Genomic DNA, 9834 nt, shown 5'->3' on the forward strand with positions numbered 1-9834 from the left:
TAATTCTTCGTGAAATATACAAAATTGCTGCTTTAAAATCTCGAACCTCGAAAAACCAAAAAAATGATAAAATATGATTATTTTGTATACTTTAAATAAAAATGTATATATATTTAAGCTGTTGGAATATTTTGGTATAAAAAAAATATTTTTCTTTTATTTAATTACTCGTATATTTTCATTAATCCATCAAAAATGCATTTAAGAACTTAATGGAGATCATTAATTCGAAATAGATGTGTGTTATGCCGAGTTAAAAACAACACTAGCTGTTTCATATGTACTCAAAACCGTTTTGACTTAAGTATTAAAAAAAAAATTATTTTTATGATTAAATATCTTTCTACATATAATGAAAAATGAAAATAAAAACTATTAGTTAATGGTTTTTAGAATTTTTTCTATATATTAAACAATTGATACAATTCTCAAAAACTAAAATCAGCATAAAACTAAGCATGCGCTCTTAAGAATAAAAAAATAACATTAAAATAAAACTTGATTTAATAATAGTTATTTTATCGTGAAGAAAATATCAAGTTAAGCATGTTTTTTGAAGTATTAAATTAAAAATAAAACTAAAACTATTGGTTGTAAAAAATCCTATAAAAATAGTCGGAATTGATGTTATACAATTAAATATTCACATATTAACGATTAATAAAAAAACACAAGAATATTAAAGAATATCTTTTAAAATAGAAAATTTAACTATAATTTATTTACTTATTTAGATAAAATTATTGTGAAAGTGTAGAAACGAAATTAATATAAATTAAGAGTGAATTAAATATATTTTATTTGTAATATTTACTGGAATACTTTATTTATCAATGATAATAATGTACAAATTCCCCTTAATACTTTGTGTCAAATATGTATGGTATAAAAAAATATTAGCATTGCAATGTTAATTTCGAATATTAATAATTGTTAATACCAAAGCTTAATTTTTATGTTTTAGTAATAAAAAAATTGCTGTCTAACTTATTTTTCAAATATATTAATTTTTTTTCAATAACACTTCTATATTTTATATTTCATTACTAATTTTGGGGTTTTAACTTAACAAATAGTATATAGTAAATATAATTATACTCGATAATAAAGTTTTCAAAACTATTATTTAAATTATAACTATTCTAAAATTTAATTTTTGTTTTGATAGACATTTAGAAATGTTAAACCTTCAATCACTTTAATTAAATTATTTATAATTTAATTTTACATGTTGGGAATTTAGTATTTTCACCTTTAATTTAATTTAAAATCATAGAATTTCTTTATAGATTTATATATTTTATTTGTTTAATATTCATTCATTAATATTGAAAGAAATTTGTATAATTCTTTAAAACCAGAACTATTGTTGTGTAAAAAACTAATAATTTTCTTTTTTATTAATTTTCTTATATTATGTTTTGTATTATTGATTAACTTGAAAGCCGAATAAGTAAATCATAAGATTGTCAACTTTTCATATTTATTCATTAAAATATTTTTTATATTTTAATGAAAAATTCTTAAGTTTCATATTCAATATGATGAAATACTATTTCAAGTTTGTAATTAATTATGCACTATTATCTCCTTATTTATAACCAGATAGCAGTTTTAAAAAATAATATTATTGTGGTAAGTTTTATGATTTATAAATAGAATACATAACTAATTACATTATAGTAATTAAATTTTGTATAAAATTGATATTGAATAATTTAGTATTGAAAATTTTATGGCGAAATTATAAAAAGTTATTAAATTGTTGTATACAGAGCAATTCTTTTGATATTAGTCACTCAATTTTGTTTAAATAATTTTATTAGGAAAATTATTTTTGGTATTCTTTAATTCATTCTTTATACCTAATAAGGGTATTAATTTATTTAAAATAATTTTTGATATAGTACTTCAGAAGTTATTGACATTGTCAGATTTACAAAATAATATACCAATTGATAGGTGAATACCTAAGGTATCTATATTAAAATATTTTGATTCATTCATTTTTCAAATAGTTATGACAATTATAGGAAAAAAGTTTAAAAAATGTCGAAAATCACAGATTTTTAAAATTGTATTTTTTTGATGATTTCCACCATATACGGGAATAAGAGTGAGAGTTGAAAAAAATGCTAACAGATCCCTCCCCAAAAAAAAAAAAAAAATTATAATAATAATAATAATAAAAAATCATCATAGTAAAAGTAATATTTTTTTCAGCTTCTCATCGAAGTAAAAAATATTTAATAATTGATAAATCAAGAATTATATGAAACTAAAAATTCAAAAAATTATTTTTTTTAAATAATTTTTATTTTAAGAGAAAGCAAGTGGCTAATATTAAAGAATTATTCTTTATTCTAAAACATAATAATTTTTTACAGTTTTTCCGTAAATTTTACAATACTAAATTATTTAATATTAATTTCTTACAAATATTAATACTATAATAAGTATTTATTCAGGTATTATAAAATATTCAATGTAAATTTCATTTACATAACATTTATCGAAATCGATCACCTCTTAGCTGTAGCCTCCTCTTTATACGGTATTAAAATTTTAAGTAAAAAATTAAGTCAGAGGAATAGAATATGTGTACTATTTACAAAAAAATTATTAATCCACAACGTTTTTCAAAAAATTATAGCTTTATAATTTTGAAAAATAAAATATGAAATTAAAAATTGTAACACAAAAGTAACACGTTTTTAAACTATGGCAGCCATTTGTACATAGAAAATATAATAGAAAAATATAATTTGTACATAGGTGTCGTGATAAATTTTTATTTTTGTAACTTATAGTATGTGACATAAACATTAAACATATGTTAGAAACTCAGAATATTTCCGGAACATTTTCAAAAGTTAAGATGAAGTGGTTTTCTTTGCTATATTGAATCCTTTCCATGGGTAGGTAAATAATTAGATTTAAAAAAATATACACAATACGAAAAGGAAATACCTAAGGTATTTTAAATAAAAAAATTGTGTTGATATGTTCCTTTTTCAAAAAGTTATGACAATTTTAAGTAAAACTTCAAAATTTACCGATTTAAAAAATAGTAATATTTTAAAATAATTTATAATAATATAAATATTTAAAATATTGATAAAAGCTTTTTGAAATTTTACTTTTTCAAACTTGATCCATTTTCTTGTTAAAACATTTTTCCATTCCTAAATTTGTACAAAATAATTTCAACATATATTTAAAAAAATCGTTAATTTCATTTAAATATATCTTAATCAAGGATAACTTATTGAATATTCACAATATATAAATTTTATTACAATATTCAAATTTTTTCGAATTAATTTCAATAATGAAATTTATAACCAGTTTTTCATAATACAGATTTAGAAATGCTTAAATAATAAATTTTAGTGGCTTGATAAGATGATGAGAAATATTTTTGAAATTTTTACAACGTACAAATGTTTGTGTTAAATAATTGTATAAGAATTTGAGAGTAAAGAAATGTTTTTAAAAAAAGTTAAAGCTTCTTGTAATTTATATTAACGTAATAATAAAAAAATTGGTAAACAATAAATATTCCTTTTTAATAAATTAGCTATTATACGATTATACGATTTCATTTTTACGATTAAATAATGATATCTTCTTAAGTACTAAAAACTCTATACTAAAACTGTATACCCAGTTTTTTTATAATTTCAGTTTATGGTAGTGTAACAGAAGTGTGTATATATTTTAAATAGATTAATAAATATATGTTAAAATTATTTTGTAAAAATGTAAGAATGAAAAATTTTCCCCATGTAAAAATATAATTTTCTATGAAAAGCGTTATTAATATTATTTAAGTACATATTTATTAACTATTTGCTTTTTAAACAATTACTTAAGTTTTAATTATTTTGATTTTTCTGTTGATATTTATACATTTAGTTTACATTTTTACCTAGTAAAAGTATAATAATTATTATTTTAATGACTATTTAAATAATATATTTATGTAAGAATAAAACAAAGATTGGTGTAGAAATAATAATGGATGAAGAGATGAAAATTAAAGTAGTAAAAGTAGTTAGGAAAAATAGCAAAATTATAATCCTAAAATTAATTTTCGAGGAAAAAGTGTTGAATGTAGTAAGTGTCATTGCAACACAAGTAGGATGTGATGAAATAGATAAGGTAGGGTTTTGTAGAGGTGATGCAAGTAATGATAATGCGGTGACAGGAGAAGATATGAATGGACATGTTAGTAATGTGAGTAGAGGATACGAAAAAGTATATGAAGGGTATGGTTTTAGCGGAAAGAATGAGGCTAGAAAAAGTATTCTGAATTTCGCAGTATCGTATGATCTTGATATGGTTAATACTTATTATAGAACGAGGGAGAAACGTTATATAATTTATAAGAGTGGGAGTAAAAGATTGTAATATTATTCCAAACGAAAGTGTAATTACACAACATAGAAAGAAGGAGATTGTTGGTGAGATTAAGAGTAGAATTTCAGGAAACTTGGTATGAGGACGTTCAGAAAATCATAGTGTACAAGAAAATGCAGTTCAAAGTATGGCAGAAGACAAAAAGAGAGAAGATTGAATGGAGAATAAACGTTTGTGTTAAGAGGCCAAGAGCGCGGTAAGTAAGGCGAAGTTTAAGAGGTATGATAGGCTAGGAACCAAGGAAGGTGGAAAATAAGTCTATATACTTATAGAAGTAAGAAAAAAATGGTTTAAAGGTCATTATAATGTAAAGTATATAAAAGTTATGATAAGAGAGTGTTAAAGAGCGTTGATGATATGAAAAAAGTATTTTGAAAAATGACTGAATGAGAATTATTCAAGAGAGACATTAGAGGAACGAGGTTCTGTTAGGTTTAATTTGTGAGAAAGAAATATGGAAAACTATGATATTAGTTAAAAAGAATAAAGTAGTAAGACCAGATGAAACGCTAGTAGAAGTATGGAGCATATTAGGCAGTCTTGGCATAAGGTGGTTGAAGGATCTGTTTAATAAATTTCCATTAGAAGGCAAAATGTTAAAGGAATGAAGGAATAGTATTGTGGTGCTGATATTTGAAGACAAAGTAAACATACAGGAGTATTGAAATTATAGAGATATAAAGCTTATGAGTCATAGTATGAAAATTTGGGAAAAGATAATAGATAAGAGAATAAGAAATGAGACATCGGTATCTAAAAACCAGTTTGGATTTATGCCTGGTAAGTCAACAATGGAGCCATTATTTTGTGTGAGGCAACTAATAGAAAAGTTTAGAGAAAAGAAGAAAAAGCTTTGTATGTTATTTATAGATTTGGAGAAAGCGTATGACAGAGTACCGAGAGAGGTTTTAAAGTGGGCATTAATGAGAAAAGGAGTACCGAAAAAGTACATTAATATAATTGAGGATATGTATGATGGCACTTGTACTAGGATAAAAAGTGCGGGAGAAGTAACAGAAGTTTTTCGGGTAAGAGTAGGAGTGCACCAAGGTTTTGCTTTAAGCCCTTACTTATTTTCTATAATGATGGATGAAATTACTAGAGAAATACAAGGAGAGGTGCCGTGGTGCATGTTGTTTGCTGACGATATAGTGTTAATAGGAGAAAATAGGGAGGAAATTAATCAAAGGCTAGAGGTGTGGACATCAGCTCTTGAAGAAAAGGGTTTAAGTATAAGTAAAAGTAAGACAGAGTATATAGAGTACGAGTTTGACTAAGAACACAAGGTAGGTGAAATGAGGAGGTCAGTGACAATAGGCGAGGACGTGATTGGAGAGGTGGAGTATTAGGGTATAAGTATTTAGGGTCAGTTGTGCAAAAGAGTGGTGGTATTGACGAGGATGTAAGACACATGATTAAGTGTGGATGGTTGAAGTGGAGAAAAATGTCTGGTATCTTATGCGATAAAAGAATTCCAATGAAGCTGAAAGGTAAATTCTACAAGACTGTAGTGAGACCAGCTATGATGTATGTTGGACAGTTGACAAGAAAGTAGAGCAGATAATGAATGTAGCAGAGATGAGAATGCTTAGATGAATGAGTGGAGTGACTAGGGAATATAGGATAAAGAACGAGCATATAAGAGGGAGTATAGGTGTAGAGTTAATCGTGGATAAGATGAGAGAAAATATAATTAGATGATTTGGTCATGTTATGAGGAGAGAAGAATCGGAAGCTGTAAGAACAGTTATAGAAATGAATGTTGAAGGAAGAAGAGGTAGAGGAAGACCAAAAAAAAGATGGAGGGATGTTATTGAATGCAATATGAGGACAGCTGATGTGAGGATAGATGATATGGGAGATCGGTTCAAGTGGAAGTTTAGGATAAGGGTGTCCAACCCCAAGTAGTTGGGATTAAGGCTAAGAAAAAGAAGAATATGTAATATAGTGTACTATGAAAAAAAATTCGGACTTTATTTTGTTTTCATTGTGATAACGGACATCAAAGTTAATAAAAAAATATGATTTTTTCACCAAATTACAATATTAAATTATTCAATACAAATTTCATACTATATTATATTGCTATAATAAATATTAATTCATATATTACACTTATAAATCGACATACTTTATCTTAATCAGGATATAAATAAAGAATTAGCAGATCACGTAACTTTTAAAATAATCCACCAAATTTTTAAAATTAAACACTAATTACAGATTTGCATCGAAGCGTTTTTTATGATAGTGATTTTAATTACTGTCAGATATCATCTATACTTGACCCAACTATGCCACGTCCCCACTGTGCCGCAATTCCTACTCTGCTGGATTTTTTAGTTTTAAATTAATAATATTATTAATATAGTTTTAATTTTAAGTAATATTAGACACAAGTGATCAATCTTTATTATATATTAGAGCAATTAAATATAATATGAAATTGATATTTAATAATATATTATTGAAATTCTTACGGGGAAATTATAAAAAAAATGATTAAATAGTTGTTATGTTATGGCAAACTTGTATAAAAAATTAAAGGGCTTGGTCCAAAACATTTCAGAAAACAATTAGTTGTTAATTATGAAAAAATTGTAAAGAAGGAATTTTTATTAGTCAAAAATATACTTTTCTTGATAAATTTTTCGCACTGATTTCAAATCTGCATTTAGATTTTTCTACCACTACTAAATTTTGCTATTATTACTAATTAGTTAAAAACAATTATTAACATATAAAAAATAAACACAAAAATATAGGTTAAAATTAAATTTAACATCACAACAGCGGCCGAAATCATAGGTGAAACTAGGCACACAATATTTCTGAATGTCAGTATATTATAGAATACTATAGGATATAACTTTACGAGAATTTTTTTGATTTTTTAAAGGCAATGTCTTTAACTAGGTACTATTTGCTTTAATTTAAGATACATATATAAAAGTGTCAGTATTTTCGGAATATTTTCAATAGTTAAGTTGAAAAAGTTAATATTTTGTGCAATAGTTGAAATTTTGAATCCCTCCTATGAGCAGGTAAACTGTTTAATTTAAAAAAAAAACATATAATAGGAAACTCCGAAGGTATATTTGTAAAAAAAAATTATTTTATAATTATTAAATTTTGATTTATTCCTTTTTCAAAAAGCTATAGCAGTTTTAAGTAAAAAAAAGAAAAATTAAAAAATGTCCAAAATTACCAATTTTAAAAATTAAAAATTTTCTTTATTTACAGTGGACTAGGGAATTTTTTTCAATTTTTATAGGTATGTCTTCAACTAGATACGATTTGTGATATATGACGTATAGTTGAAAAAAAGCGGCTCGACGAAAGCTGAGAAAAAATGGCAATAGACACAAAAAAAAACACATTACAATAAAATTAATACCTTCTCAGCTTCACATCGAAGCTAAAATTTATAAAACTGTTAAAAATATATTTTTTTGTTAAACTTATAATACCCAAAACATCAAATTATTTAACAAACAAACAATTATTTTGTACATAATAGTGTTGTACGACAATATAAATATTGAAATCATAATCGGTTTCGATATTAGTGATTACTATATAAAGTATATTTTATATTATATTGATTATTATAAACACTATTATGTTAATTATTTTCATATAAAATATAATATATAAATTATAATAGTCAATAATCTATTCAAAGACAATGCTAATAGAATGTATTATAATTAAACATTTTTACTTATTTGGTTATTTTAAACTGTAAATTATTAATTAATTATTTTAATGAAATACCTATCTACACATTAAACAATTTAAGAAATACATAATTTGCCACTGTGTAAGGTTATGTGTTAAATTGATATAGAAGCATTAATAACACTATTTTATAACATGTAAATGAATTTGTGATAATTATTTTAGAATTTTAAACTAATATGGTGGTTATTTGTAACGGAAGTTTGAATATATTTTAAATATATTGGTATATTTAAATGTACCTAAAGGTCAATCAAAGCGGACCCAATTTAATCAATACATCCTATTTAGTTTAGATTATTTTTCTGATTATTCTTTTAGTACTAAAACAAACAAAAATATGTACTAAAGTATTTTAATTTATATTTATATTTAATTTAATAAATAATATAGATAGTTTTTAAACAAAATAGTAATTTTTACTAGTTTTCTATGGCATTTATTTTTTGGTGCTAGAGGAAATATATTTTGAAATAACTTAGATTAAAGCTTTAGAGGTTTCACAATATTGTTAAATGTTATGTTGTGTTAATACAACAAAGAAAATGGGTCAAAATATTGATATAAACCATACAAATTTTTATTTTCGTCCTGTGTTATTGGTTACTATTCATATATAATTTTTTTTTTTCTTTTTATGATATGGTGTAAAATTAAATCAAAAGATTTTGTAATACAACAATGAAAAAATATGTCTTCTAATACAATAACAATAAAGAGATTGTAATGATTATCATATGCCTTTAAGCATTGTTCTTGTACAGCAAACAAGGTATTTTAAGACATCTTGAAATTATCCCATCTTTTAAGAACCTTTCTGTATGTCGAGAGAATTAAAATGAACAAATTCTTTTTGTAATCCAATTTAAGCATCGCTGCAATATTTTCTAAAGTCGTTATTATAACGAATACTAAATAATAAATGCTAATATTGTATATTAAGTAATATTATATAGTCATATTGACAAAATATTCTTTCTGAGTTCCGAAAAAAATATTTTTTTGAAACTCAGGCGTAACATTGCGTCTCATTACTTTGTAATATTTTTTGTTAATCAAATTCTACCATAGCAGCAACGTTTTGTGATTTCGATTGTTTGATAGTGGGATATTTAATTAAATAGCGTTTAAGTCATGACATAAACTATGAAATGTGATGAAAACACTAGTGTTAATATTTTGCACTGGTGTACACGGCGCAGGCAATGGCTGAAATAGGTTTCGCTTGCAGTCAAAGCTGTAAGCCTTTGGTGCTCCTTTCGTCAGTATGTGTAGCGGCTTCCTATGGAAATTACATCTTGCCGTGAATTAGCATTGACCGACATATTCTACGATGGTTCGTCGAGAGGTGGCTGTTTTATTTCGTGTATCCGCATCAGCCTTTTTCGCTTTCGTTTTATTTACAGTTGATGCTCAAGCAATATGATATTTATATATTAAATTGGAGTCAGCAAGAAGCATAAACCAGACAAGACGGAAGCGTACCAAATGCGGTTGGATCTATTGTTGTTTTTATTTTATTTTCAATGATATATATATGTACATATTGTAGGTGTGATAACACATATTGATTTAACGTGTCTTATATTTATAGTTCTTAAAATATGGGTTTGTCGAAGTAATTTATATATATGAAAAATTTTTAAGTCTTTATAAGTCTTCTGAAATTGT

Source organism: Daktulosphaira vitifoliae, unplaced genomic scaffold (assembly GCF_025091365.1).
Source record: "Daktulosphaira vitifoliae isolate Bord-2020 unplaced genomic scaffold, ASM2509136v1 Scaffold_4, whole genome shotgun sequence".
In the NCBI taxonomy this organism is placed as follows: Eukaryota; Metazoa; Arthropoda; class Insecta; order Hemiptera; family Phylloxeridae; genus Daktulosphaira; species Daktulosphaira vitifoliae.